This window comes from Hyla sarda, chromosome 8 (genome assembly GCF_029499605.1).
Source record: "Hyla sarda isolate aHylSar1 chromosome 8, aHylSar1.hap1, whole genome shotgun sequence".
In the NCBI taxonomy this organism is placed as follows: Eukaryota; Metazoa; Chordata; class Amphibia; order Anura; family Hylidae; genus Hyla; species Hyla sarda.
In genome coordinates, this window is record NC_079196.1 from 122,199,347 (window position 1) to 122,222,868 (window position 23,522).

Here is a 23,522-nt window from a genome sequence, read left to right on the forward strand (position 1 = left end):
CCTGTACACCCGTGGGAATTTCGGTCCACGGTCCGGGCAGGAACCGGAACAGGATGACTGCTAATATCTATCAGCTTGCATCCTGTGCCAATGCCCCAGGGGGGTCCTGTGACACCCCCACCCCCTATGTCGGCGCTTGCCACAAATTCCGGGTCATTTCCGGCAATTCCTGGTCATACAGGTCTTCAGTGACCTGGTGACCAGGAAAATAAGGGGGATCAAAGTTGTCCAAGACACCCACGATCCCCTTGAAGGGATAGGAGTGAGGTGGCAGGGGTGCCACCCCTCCTATCCCTGTTATTGGTCAGTCAGAAGGGACCGACCAATAGCAGATCGGCAGCGGGGCGGTGGGGGGTTAAAGTTTGGTTTCCCCGCTCTGCCCACCCACTGTAGTCCGTGCAGAGTAGGGGAACCGTCGGTAACCGGCACCGGAGGCCACTTACCATCGGCGGCAGTGGGTGGCGATCAGAAGCTGCAGCGGGCCGTGATGACTTGCGGTTGGCTCCCTGGTGCAGACTACGGAAGCCGATGAGTTGCCTAGCAACATCTGGAGGGCTACAGTTTGAGACCACTATACTGTGGTCTCTAAACTGTAGCCCTCCAGATGTTGCAAAACTACAACTCCCAGTATGCCCAGACAGCTGTTTGCTGCTTGGGCATGCTGGGATTTGTAGTTTTGCTGCAGCTGGTGGGTCACAGTTTGGAGATCACTGTGCAGTGGTCTCTAAACTGTGGCCCTTCAGATCTTGCAAAACTACAACTCCCAGCATGCCCAAACAGCTATCTCGGCATGCTGGAAGTTGTAGTTGCATACCTCCAGCTGTTGTATAACTACATCTCTTAGCATGCCCTTCAGCGATCAGTACATGCTGGGAGTTGAAGTTTTGCAACAACTGGAGGTGCACTGGTTGGAAAATATAGTAGTCCCTCAACATACGATGGTAATTCGTTCCAAACGACCCATCGTTTGTCGAATCCATCGTATGTTGAGGGATTCGTGCAATGTAAAGTATAGGAAGTTATGCCCACCTGTCCTCACCGCTCCCGATGCAGCATCTTCTTCGAGATCCACCGGCTTCTTCCGCATCTTCCCCAGGGTCCGGGCCTCGCTTTCTGGTGACGTTATTATGTTGCAGCGCCGGTACGGCGTGCGTAGCGACGTAATAACGATGCCGGAAAGCGAGGCCCGGACCCTGGAGGAGATGCAAAAGATGCCGGAGGATCCCGAAGTGGACCCGGAGCAGCGGGGATAGGTAAGTGAACCTGTCTGTGATGATTAAACTGCTATCCGACAGCAGCTTAAGCATTTTGCGCTGTCGGATAGCAGTTAATGCGATGGCCCCGACATAATAAAACCATCGTATGTCGATCCTGACATCGACGTGCGATGGCCTCTGAGAGGCCATCGTATGCCGATTTAATCATATGTCGGGGCCATCGCATGTCGGGGGGTTACTGTACTGAGTTAGGTAACTGTACGGAGTTTTGCAACAGCTGGAGGCACACTGGTTTGGAAACACTAAGTTTGGTTGCAAAACACTTGAAAGTTTATTACTTAACTTAGTGTTTTCAAACCAGTGTTCCTCCAGCTGTTGCAAAAGTACAACTCCCAGCATGTACGGTCTTTCAGTGCATGCTTGGAGTTATAGCTTTGCAACAGCTGGAGGTGTGCCCCACCATGTGAATGTACAGGGTACATTCACATGGGCGGATTTACAGTGAGTTTCTTGCTTCAAGTTTGAGCTGCGGCAAATTTTCCGCCGCAGCACAAACTCCTAACTCACCGTAAAGTGCTAATGTACCGCCAGTGCTAATGTACCCTAAAAACACTACACTAACACATGATAAGGGGTAAAACACCACATAGACACCCCCTTACACTGTCCCCTCCAATAAAAATGAAAACGTATCGTACGGCAGTGTTTCCAAAACGGAGCCTCCAGCTGTTGCAAAACAACAACTGCCAGCATTTTCGGACAGCCACTGATTGTTCAGGCATGCTAGAAGTTAAGCAACAGCTGGAGGCACCCTGTTTTGGAATCACTGGCGTAGAATACCCCTATATCCACCCCTATGCGATCCTTAATTTAGCCCTCAAATGCGCATGGCGCTCTCACTTTGGAGCCCTGTCGTATTTCAAGGAAACAGTTTAGGGCCACATATGGGGTATCTCCGTACTCGGGAGCAATTGCACTACAAATTTTGTGGGGCTTTCTCTCCTTTTAGGGATTTATTACACCTTCGTAGTGTACAATTGCACAGTTTGTATATTGTAGGATTACCTTGTTGTGATAGGTTATGGTATTGGAGCCCCATTTATTTGTCTGAGCTCTCTTTCCATCTCACCTATAATCTTTTGGGGACTATTTTTCTTAATATGAAATATTATTAACCCCTTAAGGACTGAGCCCTTTTTCCCCTTAAGGACTGAGCCCTGTCACTTTATGCATTAATAACTCTGGTATGCTTTTACCGATTATTCTGATTCCGAGATAGTTTTTTCGTGACACATTATACTTTAACATAGCGGAAAATTTTTGTCATTACTTGCATCCTTTCCTGGTAAAAAAAATCACAAAATTTCATGATTTTTTTTTACATTTTTCTAACTTTGAAACTCTCTGCTTGTAAGGAAAATGGATATTCCAAATCAATTTTATATTGATTCACAAATACAACATGTCTACTTTATGCTTGCATCATAAAATTGACCTATTTTTACTTTTTGAAGACATTAGAGAGCTTCAAAGTATAGCAGCAATTTTCATAATTTTCATGTAAATTTCAAAATCAGAATTTTTCAGGGACCAGTTAAGTTTGAACTGGATTTGAGGGGCCTTTCTGTGAGAAATACCCCATAAATGACCCCATTATAGAAACTACACCCCTCAAAGCTTTCAAAATGACATTTAAAAAGTTTGTTAACCCTTTAGGTTTTTCACAAGAATTGCAGCAAAGTGAAGGAGAAAAATCAAAATCTGTGTTTTTTACACTAACATGTTCTTGTAGCCCCATTTTTTTCATTTACAAAAGTGGTTAAAGGAGAAAAAGCCCCCCAAAATTCGTAGCCCAATTTCTCCCGAGTACGTAAATATCTCATATGTTGACATAAAGTGCTCTGTGGGCTCAAAACATGGCTCAAGAGGGAAAGAGCAACTGTAGGATTTTTGAAAATTTTTTTGCTGTCATGGTTTTTGGGGGCTATGTTGCATTTAGGAAGCCCCCATGGTGCCAGAACAGAAAACAAAAAATAAATAAAAAAACACATGGCATACTATTTTGGAAGCTACACCCCTCAAGGAACGTAACAAGGGGTTTAGTGAGCCTTAACACCCTACAGGTGTTTGACGACTTTGCGTTGAAGTTGGACGTGAAAATGGAAAATTAGATTTTTAACACTAAAATGATGGTGTTACCCAACATTTTTCTTTTTCACAAGGGATAATAGAAAAAAATGGACCCCAAAATGTGAAGCCCAATTTCTCCTGATTAAGAAAATGCCCCATATGTGGACGTTAAGTGCTCTGCAGGTGCAATATAGTGCTCAGAAGAGGAGGAGCACCATTGAGCTTTAGGAAAGAGAATTCGTTTGGAAAGGTAGTCAGGGGCCATGTGCGTTTACAAAGCCCCCCGTGGTGCCAGAACAGTGAACCCCCCAAAATGTGACCCCATTTTGGAAACTACACCCCTCACAGAATTTAATAAGGGGTGAAGTGAGTATTTACACCCCACTGGTGTTTGACAGATCTTTGGAACAGTGGGCTCTGCAAATGAAAAATGAAATTTTTCAATTTCACGGACCACTGTTCCAAAAATCCATCAGACACCATTACATGGGGGGTGTAGCTTCCAAAATGGGGTCACATGTGGGGGGGTCCACTGTTCTGGCACTATGGGGGCTTACAAACTTTGGGGGGCGTTTTTCCTATTTTCCCTTGTGAAAATGAAAAATTTAGGGTAACACAAGCATTTTAGTGAAAATTTTTTTTCATTTTTTATTTTCCCATCCAAATTTAATGAAAATTTGTCAAACACCTGTGGGGTGTTAAGGCTCACTATACCCCTTGTCACGTTCCGTGAGGGGTGTAGTTTCCAAAATGGGGTCACATGTGGGTATTTATGTTTTTGCGTTTATGTCAGAACCGCTATAAAATCAGCCACCCCTGTGCAAATCACCAATTTAGGCCTCAAATGTACATAGTGCGCTCTCACTCCTGAGCCTTGTTGTGCGCCCCCAGAGCATTTTACGCCCACAGATGGGGTATTTCCGTACTCAGGAGAAATTGCGTTACAAATTTTGGGGGTCTTTTTTTCCTTTTACTGCTTGTGAAAACAAAAAGTATGGGGCAACACCAGCATGTTAGTTAAAATTATTATTATTATTATTTTTTTTTTACACTAACAGGCTGGTGTAGCCCCCAACTTTTCCTTTTCATAAGGGGTAAAAGGAGAAAAAGCCCCCCAAAATTTGTAGTGCAATTTCTCCCGAGTATGGAAATACCCCATATGTGGCCCTAAACTGTTTCCTTGAAATAGAACAGAGCTCCAAAATGAGAGAGCACCATGCGCATTTGAGGACTAAATTAGGGATTGCATTGGGAATCACTGGCGTAGAATACCCCTAACAGGGTGTCACCAGTTGTTGCTAAACTCCCAGCATGCCTGGACAGTCAGTGGCTGTCCAGAAATGCTGGGAGTTGTTGTTTTACAACAGCTGGAGGCTCCGTTTTGGAAACATTGCCGTACGATATGTTTTTCATTTTTATTGGGAGGGAGAGTGTAAGGGGTGTATATGTAGTGTTTTACCCTTTATTATGTGTTAGTGTAGTCTAGTGTTTTTAGGGTACATTCACACTGGCAGAGGTTTAAAGTGAGCTTCCCGCTAGAAATTTGCGCTGCGGCGAAAAAATTTGCCGCAGCTCATACTTGAAGCAGGAAACTTACTGTAAACCTGCCTGTGTGAATGTACCCTGTACGTTCACATGAGGGGTAAAACTCCAGCTGTTTCAAAAACTACAACTCCCAGCATGTACTGACAGACTGTGCATGTTGGGAGTTGCAGTTTTGCAACAGCTGGAGGCACACTGGTTGGAAAACCTTCAGTCAGGTTCTGTTACCTAAATCAGTATTTTCCAACCAGTGTGCCTCCAGCTGTTGCAAAACTACAACTCCCAGCATGTACTGATGGCCGAAGGGCATGCTGGGAGATGTAGTTATGCATCAGCTGGAGCATGCCGAGACAGCTGTTTGCTGTTTGGGCATGCTGGGATTTGAAGTTTTGCAACATCTGGAGGGCTACAGTTTATAGACTACTGCATAGTGATCTCCGAATGTGGCCCTCTAGATGTTGCAAAACTACTAATCCCAGCATGCCCAGACAGCAAACAGCTGTTTGGGCATGCTGGGAGTTGTAGTTTAGCCAGATCTAGAGTGGTATAGTGGTCTCAAACTGTAGCCCTCAAGCTGTTGCAAAACTACATATTCCAGCATGCCCAAACAGCTGTCTGTAGCCCTCCAGATGTTTCTAGGCAACTTACCTACTTCCTAGGATCCAGGGAGCCGTCCTCTTCTGCCGCACAACGTCGCCGCCCACCGATCACCGTCGCCCGCTGCTGTTTGATGGGTAAGTGGATCTTCGGCGTCCAATCCCCTTCGGTTCCCCATTCTGCCCCGCCTATTGTGGGTGGGCAGGTCGGGGAAAACGAAAGTTAACCCCCCGCCCCTGATCTGCTATTGGTCGTCGCTTCTAACGACCAATAGCAGGGATAGGAGGGGTGGCACCCCTGCCACCTCACTCCTATCTCTTCAGGGGGATCGTAGGTGTCTTAGACAACCGCGATCCCCCTTATATTTTGGGTCACCATAGACCCGTATGACCCGGAATCATCGCAAATTAACTTGCCGACATGGGGAGGTCTGATGACCCCCCTGGGCATTTGCGCCTGGTGCCTGCTGATCGATATCAGCAGTCACCCAGGTCCGGTCCCCGCCCGGCGGGGACCAAAATTCCCATGAGCGTATCCATATGCCCTTCGTCCTTAACCCCTTAAGGACCCAGCCAATTTTCACTGTAGGACCCGGCCATTTTTTGAACATCTGTCCACTGCCACTTTAAGCATTCTTAAGTTCTGTTTTGAAGTGGATTTGAAGGGCCTTCTTATTAGAAATACCCCACAAATGACCCCATTATAAAAAATGCACCCCTCAAAGTATTCAAAATGACATTCAAAAGGTTTGTTAACCCTTTAGGTCAGTGATGGCGAACCTATGCCACCCGTGCCACAGGTGGCACGCCAAGCCCCCTCTTTGGGCACGCGGCCACAGGCCCCCGTCACATTCCGGACATCCCTGTGTCCCGAAAGGTCATTTCGAGACACAAGGATGTCTCGGTTACCTCTCTGCGGTCCCGCGTTAGCTTTAAAAATGCAGGGACCGCCGGGAGGTTGAGCACGCAGGGACGTCACGTCACTGACGTCCCATGCGTGCGCCCGTAAAGCAGAGCAGAGCAGAGCGGAGCATCGGGGAGGACCGAGGATGACGCGCGCATTGTAAGTGACCAGCGGGACGTCATCTTCAGTGTTCCGACACAGACATACAGCCTCCAGCCATACACTGTATATGGCTGGAGGCTGTATGTCTGTGGGGAAACACTGCCTGTCTAATGTGGGGGAACTCTGTCTGCCTAATGTGGGGTAACACTGACTGCCTAATGTGGGGGAACTCTGTCTGCCTAGTGTGGGGTAACACTGCCTGCCTAATGTGGGGGAACACTGCCTAATGTGGGGTAACTCTGACTGCCTAATGTGGGGGAACACTGCCTAATGTGGGGGAACTCTGACTGCCTAATGTGGGGGAACTCTGACTGCCTAATGTGGGGGAACACTGCCTGTCTAATGTGGGGGAACTCTGACTGCCTAATGTGGGGGAACACTGACTGCCTAATGTGGGGGAACACTGCCTGGCTTATTTTGGGGAACACTTCCTAATGTGGGGGAACACTGACTGCCTAATGTGGGGGAACTCTGACTGCCTAATGTGGGGGAACACTGACTGCCTAATGTGGGGGAACACTGCCTATTGTGGGGGAACTCTGACTGCCTAATGTGGGGGAACACTGACTGCCTAATGTGGGGTAACTCTGACTGCCTAATGTGAGTAAACACTGCCTTTATGTGGGGGAACTCTGACTGCCTAATGTGGGGGAACACTGACTGCCTAATGTGGGGGAACACTGCCTGTCTAATGTGGGGGAACTCTGACTGCCTAATGTGGGGGAACACTGACTGCCTAATGTGGGGGAACACTGCCTGGCTTATTTTGGGGAACACTTCCTAATGTGGGGGAACACTGACTGCCTAATGTGGGGGAACTCTGACTGCCTAATGTGGGGGAACACTGACTGCCTTATGTGGGGGAACACTGCCTAATGTGGGGGAACACTGACTGCCTAATGTGGGGGAACACTGCCTATTGTGGGGGAACTCTGACTGCCTAATGTGGGGGAACACTGACTGCCTAATGTGGGGGGAACTCAGACTGCCTAATGTGGGGGAACACTGCCTAATGTGGGGGAACAATGACTGCCTAATGTGGGGGAACAATGACTGCCTAATGTGGGGGAACTCTGACTGCTTAATGTGGGGGAACACTGACTGCCTAATGTGGGGGAATACTGCCTAATGTGGGGGAACTCTGACTGCCTAATGTGGGGGAACACTGCCTGCCTAATGTGGGGGAACACTGCCTGCCTAATGTGGGGTAACACTGCCTAATGTGGGGGAACACTGCCTAATGTGGGGGAACACTGACTGCCTAATGTGGGGGAACTCTGACTGCCTAATGTGGGGGAACACTGCCTAATGTGGGGGAACACTGCCTAATGTGGGGGAACACTGACTGCCTAATGTGGGGGAACACTGACTGCCTAATGTGGGGGACACTGACTGCCTAATGTGGGGGAACACTGACTGCCTAATGTGGGGGAACACTGCCTAATGTGGGGGAACTCTGACTGCCTAATGTGGGGGGACACTGACTGCCTAATGTGGGGGAACACTGACTGCCTAATGTGGGGGAACACCGCCTAATGTGGGGGAACTCTGACTGCCTAATGTGGTGGAACACTGCCTGCCTAATGTGGGGGAACACTGCCTGTCTAATGTGGGGGAACTCTGTCTGCCTAATGTGGGGGAACACTGCCTGCCTAATGTGGGGGGAACTTTACTGCCAACCTTGTGGGGGGAATTATACTGCCAACCTTGTGGGGGGAATTATACTACCAACCTTGTGGGGGGAATTCTACTGCCAACCTAGTGGGGGGAATTATACTGCCAACCTTGTGGGGGGAATTATACTGCCAACCTTGTGGGGGTAACTATACTGCCAACCTTGTGGGGGGAATTATACTGCCAACCTTGTGGGGGGGGAATTATAGTACCAACCTTGTGGGGGGGGGAGTATACTGTCAACCTTGTGGGAGGAAGTATACTGCCAACCTTGTGGGGGGAATTATACTGCTAACCTTGTGGGGGGAATTATACTGCCAACCTTGTGGGGGGAATTATACTGCCAACCTTGTGGGGGGGACTATACTGCCAACCCTAATGTGGGGGAACTATACTGCCAACCCTAATGTGGGGGAACTATACTGCACCCAATGTGGGGGAACTATACTGCCAACCCTAATGTGCGGGGAACTATACTGCACCTAATGTGGGGAAGCTATACTGACAACCTAATGTGGGGAACTATAGTACACTAAATGTGGGGGAACTATACTGCCAACCCTAATGTGGGGAACTATACTGCCAACCTAATGTGGGGGACTATACTGCACCTAATGTGGAGAACTATACTGCACCCAATACGGGGGAACTATACTGCCAACCCTAATGTGGATAACTATACTGCCAACCTAATGTGGGGGAACTATATTGCCAACCCTAATGTGGAGAACTATACTGCACCTAATGGGGAGAACTATACTTCACCTAATGTGGGGGAACTATACTGTCAACCCTAATGTGGAGAACTATACTGCACCTTATGTGGGGGAACTATACTGCACCTAATGTGGGGGAACTGTACTGCACCTAATGTGGGGGAACTATACTGCACCTAATGTGGGGGAACTATACTGCACCTAATGTGGGGGAACTGTACTGCACCTAATGTGGGGGAACTATACTGCCAAGCTAATGTGTATTCTGATTTAATTGCTGTGCTGGCACTTTGAGGGGAAAAAAGTTGACGTGCATTATGGTTCGGGCACTCGGGCTCAAAAAGGTTCGCCATCACTGCTTTAGGTGTTTCACAGGAATAGCAGCAAATTGATGGAGAAAATTCAAAATCTTCATTTTTTACACTGGCATGTTCTTGTAGACCTAGTTTTTGAATTTTTACAAGGGGTAAGAGGAGAGAAATCTTCCTAAAATGTGTAACCCAATTTCAAGTATTCGGCGGGTGCAGTAGAGGGCTCAGAAGGGAAGGAGCGACAATGGGATTTTGGAGAGTGAGTTTTTCTGAAATGGTTTTTGTGGGGCATGTCGCATATAGGAAGCCCCTATGGTGCCAGAACAGCAAAAAAAAAAAAAAAAAACACATGGCATACTATTTTGGAAACTACACCCCTCAAGGCACGTAACAAGGGGTCCAGGGAGCCTTAACACCCCACAGGTGTTTCACAACTTTTTTGTTAAAGTTGGATGTGTAAATTATTTTTTTTTTCACTAAAATTATAGTTTTCCCCCAAATTTAAAATTTTTACAAGGGATAATAGGACAAAAAAAGCCTCCCAAAATTTGTAACCCCATCTCTGCTGAGTATGGAAATACCCCAAGTGTGGACATCAAGTGCTCTGTTGGCGCACTACAATGCTCAGAAGAGAAGGAGTCACATTTGGAATACATTTGGAACAGTGGGCTGTGCAAATGAAACATTACATTTTTCATTTTCATGGACCACTGTTCCAAAAATCTGTCAGACATCTGTGGAGCGTAAATGCTCACTGTACCCCTTATTACATTACATAAGGGGTGTAGTTTCCAAAATGGGGTCACATGTGGGGGGAGGGGGTCCATTGTTCTGGCTCTATGGGGGCTTTGTAAACACACGTGGCCTTCAATTCCGGACAAATTTTCTCTTCAAAATCCCAATGTTGCTCCTTCTCTTCTGGTCATTGTAGTGCACCAGCAGAGCACTTTACATCCACATATGGGATCCACATCCACATATTTATATACTCAGAAGAAATGGGGTTACAAATTTTTGGGGACTTTTTCCTATTTCTACTTGTGAAAATGAAAAAATTTGGGTAACACCAGCATTTTAGTGAAAAAAACATTTATTTTTTTTTCCCCATCAAACTTTAATGAAAATTTGTCAAACACCTGTGGGGTATTAAGATGCACTATACCCCTTGTTACGTTCCGTGAGGGGTGTAGTTTCCAAAATGAGGTCACATGTGGGTATTTTTTTTTGCGTTTATGGCAGAACAGCTGTAAAATTAGCCACCCCTGTGCAAATCACCAATTTAGGCTTCAAATGTGCATAGTGCGCTCTCACTCCTGAGCCTTGTTGTGCGCCCGCAGAGCATTTTACGCCCACATCTGGGGTATTTCCCTACTCAGGAGAAATTGCGTTAAAAATTTTGGGGGTCTTTTTTTCCTTTTAACACTATAAAAAGCATGGGGCAACACCAGCATGTCAGTGTAAATGTTTTTATTTTTTTACACTAACAGGCTGGTGTAGCCCCCAACTTTTCCTTCTCATAAGGGGTAAAAGGAGAAAAAGCCCCCCAAAATTTGTAACACAATTTCTCCTGAGTACGGAAATACCCCAGATGTGGCCTTAAACTGTTTCCTTGAAATACGACAGGGCTCCGAAGTGAGAGAGCGCCATGCGCATTTGAGGACTAAATTAGGGATTGCATAGGGGTGGACATAGGGGTATTCTACGCCAGTGATTCCCAAACAGGGCGTCTCCAGCTGTTCCTAAACTCCCAGCATGCCTGGAGAATCAGTGGCTGTCTGGAAATGCTGGGAGTTGTTGTTTTGCAACAGCTGGAGGCTCCATTTTGGAAACACTGCCGTACAATAAGCTTTTCATTTTTATTGGGGGGGGTGTATATGTAGTGTTTTACCCTTTATTATGTGTTAGTGTAGTCTAGTGTTTTTAGGGTACATTCACACTGGCAGAGGTTAACAGTGAGCTTCCCGCTAGAAATTTGCGCTGCGGCGAAAAATTTGCCGCAGCTCATACTTGAAGCAGGAAACTTGCTGTAAAACTGCCCGTGTAAATGTACCCTGTACGTTCACATGGGGGGAAAACCTCCAGTTGTTTCAAAACTACAACTCCCAGCATGTACTGACAGACTGTGCATGTTGGGAGTTGCAGTTTTGCAACAGCTGGAGGCACACTGGTTGGAAAACCTTCAGTCAGGTTCTTTTACCTAACTCAGTATTTTCCAACCAGTGTGCCTATAGCTGTTGCAAAACTACAACTCCCAGCATGTACTGATCGCTGAAGTGCATGCTGGGAGATTTAGTTATGCAACAGCTAGAGGTACGCAACTACAACTCCCAGCATGCCGAGACAGCTGTTTCGGCATGCTGGGATTTGCAGTTTTGCAACATCTGGAGGGCTACAGGGTTTAGAGACCACTGCACTGTGATCCCCAAAGTGTGGTCCTCCAGATGTTGCAAAACTACAAATCCCAGCATGCACAGACAGCAAACTGCTGTGTGGGCATGCTAGGAGTTGTAGTTTTGCAAGATCTAGAGGGCAGTATAGAGATCACTGTGCAGTGGTCTCTAAACTGTAGACCTCCAGCTGTTGCGAAACTGCAAATCCCAGCATACCCAAACAGCTGTCTGGGCATGCTGGGAGTATACGTTTTGCAACATCTGGAGGGCTACAGTCTCAGACTGTTGCCCGGCAACTTACCGACTTCCGTCAGATCCAGGGAGCCGTCCTCTTCTGCTGCACGACATGCCGGCAGCGCCGATCACCGCAGCCGATCGCATCCAGCAGCCTCCACCGACGGGTAAGTGGATATTCGGCACACGGTCCCCTTCGGTTCCCCATTCTGCCCCGCCTATTGTGGGTGGGCAGAACGTGGAAAACAAAAGTTAACCCCGCCGCCCCCGATCTGCTATTGGTCATCGCGTCTGACGATCAATAGCAGGGATAAGAGGGGTGGCACCCCTGCCACCTCACTCCTATCCCTTCAGGGGGATCATGGGTGTCTTAGACAACCATGATCCCCCTTAGATTCCGGGTCACCGGGTCAACATAGACCCGTATGACCCGGAATTGGCGCAAATCGCAAGTGTGAATTCGCTTGCGATTTGCGCCGATCGCCAACATGGGGGATCTGATGACCCCCCTGGGCATTTGCGCGGGGCGCCTGCTGATCGATACCAGACATTCCCACGGGCGTACAGGTACTACCTGGGTCCTTAAGACCCAGGTACAGAAGGCGTATCCATACGCCCTAGGTTCTGTACGGGTTAAGTACCAGGACGCAAGGGCGTATGCATACGCCCTTCGTCCCCAACAGGTTAAACAGTGGGTGTGTCTTTGTGAGATGGGGTCTGGCTTGCAAGACGGACTTACACATTCACCAGGAGATGTAGAGCGGAGCTTGTGAAGTAAGATACTGGAAGTCCCATATACTTGCATGGGACTTGAAACAAAAACCCATCTTTTATAAAAGGGTGTAGGTAAAGGTTAATTTAACTATTATATTTTTATTTGACATATAAGTAATATGTGTACCATATATTATTGTAATAACTCCAGCCGTACGGAAGTTATGTGGGAACATACATTTCCTATTCATTTGCATGGGACTGTAAACAAAATCTCTGACCCTCACAAATGGGGGTGAGTAAGGGTTAAATCACCTATCCTATGTTTGTTGTTGACATATAAGTAACATGTGTGCCAAGTTTCATGTTAATATCTTTAGCCGTTTGGTCGTGATGCTGGAACATACACACATTTGGCCCTCATTTACAAAGACTGGAGTGTCTGTTAGATTTTTTTTTTCTTCAGTGTGCTCATCTTTTTTTCCTTGTGATTTACTAATCTGTCGCCCAATTTCCCTTTCTTTCTGTCGAAGGTTTTTTTTCTGTCGCACAAAATGTATTCTGTGCGGCAGAAAAAAGTCTCTGCAAATTCTGACTACATTAGTGATTGTACTAGTACCCCCATCATGGAACAGGGTCTGTTCCATGTTGGGGGTAGTAGTACAGGGGCTGAGGGATTGATTGCACTAGGTCTCACTTCTGAGACCCGATCCGATCAAAAGTTATTAAGCAGGGGAGCGAGCGGCATGTTCCGATCCCCTGCAATGTACTGTAAACTTTCATTTTTAAATTCCCCACCAGAAGCCCTCCTGGCAGGGTTTTAATATAGAAGCGCTGTGGTTTGCAAAGATGTATAGAATCGCTGGGGGGGGGGGGGGTATATATCTGGCCCCTCCAGCGTTTCTATATATATTTCCGCCTGCTGCGCATATTTATGTACATACTGACCCCCCCCCAAGCTAAACATATTAATCTTCATCTTCTCCCTCCCCTGGCTGCCAATGAATGAAAACTCTATTAGCGGGGGAACGGAGGGCCGCTGCCCGCTCTCGCTGCTAAGAGTTTGTCTTTCATAGCGGGCAGCAGCAGAATATCGTGCTGTGGGGTTCAGACATATGGATATATGTCTAACCCTCACATCATACATATACAGGTGCCGGCTCACCGCTATGAATGACAAGTAAAGCAGTGCAGGGAGCGGAGAATCGCGCTGCTGCTGCCAATAGCTTTCTTGTCATTCATAGCGGTGAGTCGGCATTTGTATATGTATGCTGTGAGGTTCAGACATATATTCCGGTGTGATCAATCCCTCAGCCCCTCTACTACTACCCCCAACATGGAACAGACCCTGTTCCATGCTGGGGGTAGCAGGATTCACTCCGTTTTGAGGAATTTACCGACAGCTCTGAGCTGTCGGGTTTCTGTGAAGCAAAACTCACAGGTTTTCCTGTGAGTTTTCTTCACACTCGGAGGGTTTTTTCTCTTTTTGTCGGGAACACGCCCCTTTTGTGGGTTTTTTTTTCCACTCTGAGTGATTTTGATTTTGTCGGGTTGTGCGCCAGATTCTGGCACAAATTCTGGCGCAGACAGAATTCTGGCGCAAAACCCGACAAAACTTTCTGTCGGGATCCTGTTAGTAAATGAGGGCCATTGCACACAATGGGCCTCATTTACTAAGAGTGGAGTGTCGGTTTGTGTTTCTGTTTTGTGGTTTCTACATTTTTTTTTTACTTGGTATTTACTAATCTGTCGCACTTTTCCCTATATTTTTTGTCGCAGGGAAAAATTCTGTCGCACAGTAATTTCTGGCGCATGGTTCTGTCACACGGTAATTTCTGTCGCAGGGTTTTCTGTCACACGGTAAAATCTGTTGCATCCATAAGGCTAAGTTTCTACTTGTTTTTTGGGGGGAAAACGCCAAGAAAAACGACATGTGGGTTTTAACTTTGGCGTCTTTGCCGGCGGTTTTTATTCCTTTTTGGACTTTAGCAATCCAGAAAAGTGATGGAGATACCTTTTTTAATATAATTTCGCAGGGTACTATTAAAAAACAAAAATAAAAAAGATACAGTAGTGAAGGAAACATTTTTATCTAATGAAATGTATTTTTTATAACAACATTTTTATAAATTTTTAAAACAGGGATTAATTTATGTGTGCGGACGGGGACCTAAAAATGTAGCTGACAATAATAAAAATGTAGTGTGTGTGTCTTTTTCACTTTTTTTCTTAATTTTGTATTTTTTTTTAGGTAGTACTACTACTCCCAGCATGGAACACACTGTTCCATGATGGGAGTAGTAGTACCTGTACTAATAGACAGATCGCCCTTTGCGATCCTCCTGCATAATGTATAGATGTGGCCAGCCGCTCTTCTATGGTCCCCTGCACTGATGTATATATACATCTATTCATATTTCCTGCCGAGAGCTGTGATTGGCCAGATGGTTCCAACCAATCATAACTCTCTGTGGGAAATATAAATATGTGTATATATACGGCAGTGAAGGGGATCATAGAAGAGCGGCCGCCCACCCGCATCTATACATTATACAGGAGGATCACAGCGGGTGTCAGTAGTGATACCTACTGTGATCATTCCTTAACTGCAAGTACTACTACTCCCATCATGGAGCACAATCTGCTCCATGCTGGGAGCTGTAGTACCTGCATTAATAGACAGATCACAGCGAGTGTAACTTCTGACACCTGTTGTGATCTGTCTATTAATGCAGGTATTCATTTTTCTCAGTTGCTAGGGGTAATGAATTTCATTTATTTCCTATAGACACACCTTATTTGCACATACTACCTCCTCCACGATTTTATCAGGGGAATTCACCACATACAAACCAGCATAGCAGTAATAGGTGCGTATAGCCTGCTTCTATAAATATTTTTACAGCCATAAAATATTTTCTTTGGCACTTAATACATTTATATATATATATATATATATATATATATATATATATATACACACACACATATATATATATATATATATATATATATATATATATATATCTTGGCTATACAGGAACTGTGGCGAAAGAATACAACATCCAGTTACTGACAGAGGGATGATCCAATACCTGGGCTGTGTGCAATATTTTGTGTCATTTTTAAACAAGTAACCAAATAAATTATAATAATTATTATAACTATATCTGTTGCGCCAGTATATATTTATTTATTTATTACGTTTTTACTATTATATGGGAAACAGGGACCCATTATTATACAAGGTGGCAATCAGAATCATAGTTACGTATATATTTTCATCTTTTCCCCACACCATTTGAGCGCTAGTGAACTATACAGTATATTTAAACCTATTCATATTTTCCACAGAGAGCTGGGATTGGCTGGAACCATCTGGACAATCACAGCTCTCTGCGGGAAATATGAATAGGTGTATATATACAGCAGTGCAGGGGACCATAGAAGAGTGGTCACTAAATCTATACATTATACAGGAGGTTCCTTGATATCTGGAGACCCTGGTCGGAATTTATATCCTCCAGGGAATTTGAGACACAGCATCTACCCACTTGAGGATCGCCACCGCACTTATTTCTCCTAGACCACTGCCGGAACTTACACCTGGTGTCTGGGAGATCTCCCGCTGTGCCGGCTTTGAGAGGTAGGTGTTCACACTCCACCATTCCTTCCCTGCTCTCTGTTCTTTCCCTCTCTCATTTTATTTCTTTCTTCCTTTCTTTCCTGACCTCTTCCTCTCCTCCCCCCCCCCCCACCCCTACTACTGCTCACGTTGAGTTGCTATCTTACAGTCGACTCAGACCATGTATCCATCTGCAGGGCTCATCCAGTACCATCCATAGCTCCAACCCGTGCTGTCTAACATACTTCATTTTTCAACACTCGCCTTACCTACTTGATTACACTCTTTGATTATTTGATGTATGACAACACCGATGATTACTATAAATGTGCTATCTAACTGTCTTTAAACCTGGATGTAGCATCGTTCTATCATAACTGTTTTCTGCTTGTTCATGTTTTATTTGATGATCGTGCATACGACGACTGTGTACCGCATTGCTTTTTGACGTTATGTCCGCTTATGTTTTCAAAAACCTTCAATACATTTTACTTTGGAAAAAAAAAACATTATACAGGAGGATCGCAACAGGCAATCTGTCTATTAGTACTGGTACTACAACTCCCATCATGGAACAGTGTGTTCCATGCTGGAAGCAGTAGTGCTAGCTAAAAAATGTAGAAAAAAAATGAGAAAAACACACACACTACATTTTTATAATTGTCGGCTGCATTTTTATTGCCCTGCCCGCCCACATAAATTGATCCCTGTTTAACAAATAATAAAAATGTTGTTACTACTGTATCGTTTTTATTTACATTTTTTTAAGGTACCCTACGAAATTTTTACCAAAAAGGTATCTCCAACACTTTTTTGGATCGCTAAAGTCCAAAAAAAAAACGTGTTGAAAAGACTCGCTAAAGCTAAAACGTTGCTTAATAATTTAATTGTGCAAAAAAAAAAAAATTATAATAATTACAAGTAAGAATCGCTTCAAAAAGACGAGGCAGGCAAAGGAACAAACAGCCAGAGAATTTACTCCACTTTCTGAAACTTTATACATGCTTTGAAGTGTCGGGTTTTCTTCCCAGGAAATTCACATGCTTTTCGGAGTGATTTTCAGAAAAGACGAGTGATTTTGGATGAAATGTAGGGAACACGCTTTTCCCGAAAAAAAAATGCCCATTTTGTAGTTTTTTTTTCACTCAGAGTGATTCAGATTCTGTCATTTTTTTTCTGTAGCACATTCTGTCGCATGGTCCCTGCGACAGAATTTAGGCGCAAAACTGGACAAAAAGAGTCGGAATCATGTTAGTAAATGAGGCCCAATGAGTTTGATATATATATAGACTAGCTGAGTACCCGAAGCTGCCTGTTTTTTCCTACCTTATCCTTGTGGGGGGGGGGAGGAAAAGCAACAAAGGAGGAAGCATTTGTCCTCATCCTCATATCCCATTCCCATATCACTTCCCCATATCCCATCCCCATATCCCGACCTCATATCCCAACCTCATATCCCAATCTCATATCCCAACCTTATATCCTGTCCTCCTATCCCGTCCCTATATCCCGTCCCCATATCCCGACCTCATATCCTGACCTCATATCCCAACCTCATATCCCATTCCTATATGCTGTCCCTATATCCCATGCCCAAATCCCGACCTCATATCCCATCCTCATATCCCAACCTCATTTCCCGTCCTCATATCCTGTCCCTATATCTAATCCTCACTAATCCTTATTCTTACGAAGCCACTCCTTCGTTGCCTGGGCAGTGTGTTTGGGTTCATTGTCATGCTGAAAGACCCAGCCAAGTTTAATCTTCAATGCCCTTGCTGATGGAAGGAGGTTTTCACTCAAAATCTCACGAAACATGGCCCAATTCATTCTTTCCTTTACATGGATCAGTCGTCCTGGTCTCTTTGTTGAAAAACCGCCCCAAAGCAGGATATTGCCCCCTCCATGCTTCACAGTAGGTATGGTGTTCTTTGGATGCAACTCAGCATGCTTTCTCCTCCAAACACGAGTTGAATTTCTACCAAAAAGTTCTAATTTGGTTTCATCTGACCATATGACATTCTCCCAGTACTCTTCTGGATCATCCAAATGCTCTCTAGCAAATTTCAGACGGTCCCAGACATGTACTAACTTAAACATTGGGACACGTCTGGTACTGCATAATTTGAGTCCCTGGCGGCGTAGTGTGTTACTAGGCAGGTCATTCACTAGGTCCCCCCGTGTGGTTCTGGGATTTTTGCTCAGCATTCTTGTGATCATTTTGACACCATAGGGTGAGATCTTGCGTGGAGCCCCAGATCGAGGGAGATTATCAGTGGTCTTGTATGTCTTTCATTTTCTAATAATTGCTCCCACAGTTGATTTATTCACACCAAGCTGTTTGCCTATTGCAGATTCAGTCTTCCCAGCTTGGTGCAGGTCTACAATTTTGTTTCTGGTGTCCTTCGACCACTCTTTGGTCTTGGCCATAGTGAAGTTTGGAATGTGACTGTTTGAGGTTGTGGACAGGTGTCTTTTACTGATAACTGATAACATATTTTGTCAACAAAAACCCCAACCCTTGCAAATGGGGTGGGTAAGGGTTAATTTACCTATCCTATATTTGTAGTTGACATATTATTAACATGTGCACTGAGTTTCATATTAATATCTTTAGCCGTTTGGAAGTGATGCTGGAACATACACACATACATACACACATTGGGAGGGATTCATCATTAGTGGTGGAAACATTTATGTTGCACAATTTTTTTTCGCAAATACAATGTTTTTGACGCAAATATACCCCATCAAAAAGGACACATAGGAAAGTGTCCTACCGAGACAGCCAGGGGATGCAGGAGCCATCCCTCAACACTGCTAAACTACAACTACTCCCATCATGGGACAGAGTCTGTCCCATGATGGGGGTAGTTGTAGAACCGCATCCTGAGGGACGGCACTTGCACCTCCCCCAGCTACGGGACTTTTTTTGGGACTTTTCGGACTACTACTCCCATCATGACCAGACTCTGTCTGTGATGGGAGTTATAGTCCAGGGGCTGAGGGGCAGATCGCAGCGGGTCATTCTCCTGAGACCTGCTGCAATCCATATTTATTAACTTAACATGCGGCTCCACTGCGCTCCCCGCCGGCTCCAGGCTACTGTATACAGCTTTCCCTATTCATAGCTATTCACCAATTAGAGCTCCCGTCTCCCGGCGGCAGGGATTATGAAATGTGACAGGTCTATACAGTAGTCTGGAGCCGGCGGGGAGCGCAGCAGAGGCGCATGTGCCGCCGACTTGTTAAGTTAATAAATGCGGATCACAGCGGGTCTCTGGAGAATGACCTACTATGATCTGCCCCTCAGCCACTGGACTATAACTCGCATCATGGACAAATTCTGTCCCTGATGGGAGTAGTAGTCCTAAAAGTGCCAAAAGAGTCCCACAGCTGGGGGATGTGCAAGTGCCATCCCTCAGTGCTGTGGTACTACCATTACTCCCATCATGGGACACAATGTCCCATGATGGGAGTAGTAGTCAAAGGGTAGAGAGACAGATCGCAGGGGTCTCACTCCTGAGACCCCCTGCTACCTTTACTGCTACGCCCCCTAGTGTTGACGTCATTAAGGGTGGGGCTACACAGTCCAGGCCTTAATCCAGGGTGGAAAGTATGGCTCCGTTTTGCATAATGGGAACAGAACCTTTCTGGCAGTGTGTTCCCAAACAATGAAACTCCAGCTGTTGCTTAACTACAGCCCCCCATGATGGGAGTTGTAGTTTAGCAACAATTGGAGGCTCCCTGTTTAGAAACACGCTGCATTAAGTGCGGGGAGAGACCCAACTCATTTTTTGTGTTTTTCTTTTCTTCTCATTTCAGATACGTGAATGCAGAGGACTACGTCAGATTCGGTGGATTGCGACGATGAGCAGCATTTGTTTTATGTCAATAAAAGGGTTAACGAGGGCTGTGGGGGAGTGTTTTTTTAATATTTATTTTTTTATGTGTCTTTTTTTTTTATAATTGAATTTTCAGGCTTAGTAGTGGAAGCCATCTTATTGATGGAATCCATTACCAAGCCTGGGCTTAGCATTAGCCCCAAAAACAGCTAACAATAACCCCCAATTATTACCCCGGTACCCACTGCCCCAGGGGTGCCGGGAAGAGCCAATACCAACAGGCTCGGAGTGTCAAAAATGGTGCTCCTGGGCCTAGGCGGTAACACGCTGGGGTTATTTAGGCTGGGGAGGACCAGTAACAATGGTCCTTGCCCAGCCTGGCAATGCAGGCTGTTGCTGCTTGCCCACTGTGGCAGTGGGTATCGGGGAAATAATTGGGGGTTAGCGCTAGCTGTTTTTGAGGCTAACGCTAAGCTACGGCTTAGTTATGGATTCAGTCTACAAGACGGCTTCCACTACTAAGCCTAAAAATTCAATTATAAAAAACCACGACCCATTGAAAACATTTTTTTTTTAAAAACACTCCCCCACAGCCCTCGTTAACCCTTTTATTGAAATTCAAAAAAACGCTGGTCATAGTCGCAGTCTACCGAATCTGACTTAGTTCTCCGCATTCACATATGTGAAATGAGAAGAGAAGAAAAAGGAAAAAAAGGCTAGCACATTTTTGGAGCTCCCCCTTGGGGAGTGCGCCCGTGCTGCAGTGTGTTCCTAAACAGGAAGTCATCTATAGACAGCTGTATATGCAGGATAGTGCAGAAAGACTTAATCCAAAACTGCTCAGCAGCAGCGTGGGTTAACTCTTTCCTTGCTGGGCTCCTGTATAGTATACATGGGTACACTATGCACACCTGTATACTATACAGCTAGCACAGGTGAGTAGTGATGCTATACACCCCGTATATGTATATCCTATACATCACTCCTCACCTCCTTACTAGTGTTGAGCGGCATAGGTCATATTCGAATTTGCGAATATTCGCGAATATATGGACGAATATTCGTCATATATTCGCGAATATTCGCATATTCGTTATATTCTTGTTTTATTTTCGCGTATGCGAAAATACGTGTATGCGAAAATTAACGTATATGAAAATTCGCATATGCGAAAATTAGCATATGCTAATTTTCGCATATGCGAATTTTCGCACGCCAGTCTCACACAGTAGTATTACAGCCTTCTTTACACCACACAAGCTGGAAGCAGAGAGGGGTGATCACTGTGATGTGTACTGTGAAGAAAAAAAAAAAAAAAAACGATTATTCGTAATTACGAATATATAGCGCTATATTCGCGAAATTCGCGAATTCGCGAATATGCGATATTCACGAATAATATTCGAATTGCGAATATTCGCCAGCAACACTACTCCTTACACTCTGTGGACCGGGCGCTCTGCATCTGACCCACAAAGTGGCACTCTGAAGGCAGTGAAAAAATTTCCACAGGATACAAAAATGACTGTTTCCACAAAAAAAAAAAAAAAAGCAAGAAAAGACTCATGAAAAAGCTGTGACAGTTTTTTCTGGTGGATAAACCTCAATGGAATCCGAGCCTCACAGCAGTAGAACAAAATCCTGTGTCCACTTTCCATGTGAGGTGCAGCTCAGAAGTACAAATAGAACTGTGTGGAGATTTAGAACGTTGCACAAAATTTATCATGTGCCTTGTACATGTATGGTAAGTTTAGACCAACCAAAATGAGGTTTAGACCAACCAAAATGATCTACAAAACACATCAACCAACATTGATAAATGTCCCCCATTGAGTTTTATATATTTATATATTACCTCTTATAAATATGCATTGAGCACAGTGGCGGATCCAGAGGGGGGGGGGGGGGGGGGGGGGGGGCAACGGGTTCACTATCCCCTCACCTTTCACACGCTGCTCCAGCTCCTGCTGCCCCTTTAAGAGAGGGAGCTGACGGCTGCTGCAACTTAGTCCCTGCTCATCTGACCCCTCCCCCGGCTGCTCACCGCAGAGCTGAAGAGAAGACATTGCCTGCCAGCTGTACAGCCTCTGCGGCCTGTATCCTCCATACCAGCGGAGCTCCGTCCAGTCTGACAGTCTCCGATCTGCAGGGCGGCCATCAGAGGTGAGGAGCTCTGTAGTGAAGTCCCAGTGGCCGGGCATATCAGTCACTACCTGTATACCAGTGACTGCTGTGCCCTCTCTGGCCTACTACATATAGTATATGCAGTATGGGCCAGTCATTTGATATACAGTGATGTGTTTCTCAAACAGGGTGCCTCCAGCTGTTGCAAAACTACAACTACCAGCATGCCCAGACAGCCAACCAGAGTTGTAGTTTTGCAACAGCTGGAGGCACCCTAGTTGGGAAACACTGTGGGGCTATATACATCAGCTGTGCTGTACCACTGCCCTGGTTGCTATAAATATATGCATGTATATAGTAGTCAAGGCTACAATTAATGTATATAGCCCCTCAGTGTTATGTCACTATATACCAATGTCTGTGCTGTGTTCTCTGCCCTGCCTGACTCATAATACGTATATAATATATATAGTATGGGCTAGCCAGTTCAGAGGACACACAGCACGTATATAGGGACATAATACTGCAGGACTATATACATCAGCTTATCTGTGCTGTACTCACTGCCCTGGCAGCTATATTTATGCACATAAACACACACACATATATATATATATATATATATATATATATATATATATATATATATATATATATATATATATATATATATATATATATAGTAGCCAGGGCAGTGGGTACAGCACAGCTGATGTATATAGAACGTGCAACATGCTTGATAAAACTCTCTGGAAAACCCATCTTTTTTTAAAACAGTCCATAAATGCTGGTGGGAAACTCTGTCATATGCTTTCATAAAATCAAGAGATAACACTGCAAGCTTCTGTTGGCGCTCCTGCTGGTACCAGATGGCATCTCTGATGATATTGAGATGCTCCCACACTGCACGCCCTGGGGCACGCCCTGGGACACCACATACTTGGTCAGGGTGGATCACCGTCTCAATCACTAGCTTCAAGATTTTTTTCAAAAATTTTATAGTCCACATTGAGTAGAGTGATTGGTCTCCAATTTTCTAGCTTTGTCTTGTCTCCTTTCTTGTACAACAAAGTCACCACACCACTCCTCCAGCAGCTTCTCACAGTTAACTCCTACAGGACCCATGACGTAACGGTATGTCCCGACACCCTGGGTCTTAAGGACCAGGGACGTACATTTACGTCATGGGCAGTTTTAGTCCCCGCCGGGCGGGGATCGGAGCGGGATGCCTGCTGAAATCATTCAGCAGGCATCCCGTGCAAATGCCCAGGGGGGGTCATCAGACCCCCCCATGTCGGCGATCGCGGCAAATCGCAAGTGAATTCACACTTGCGATTT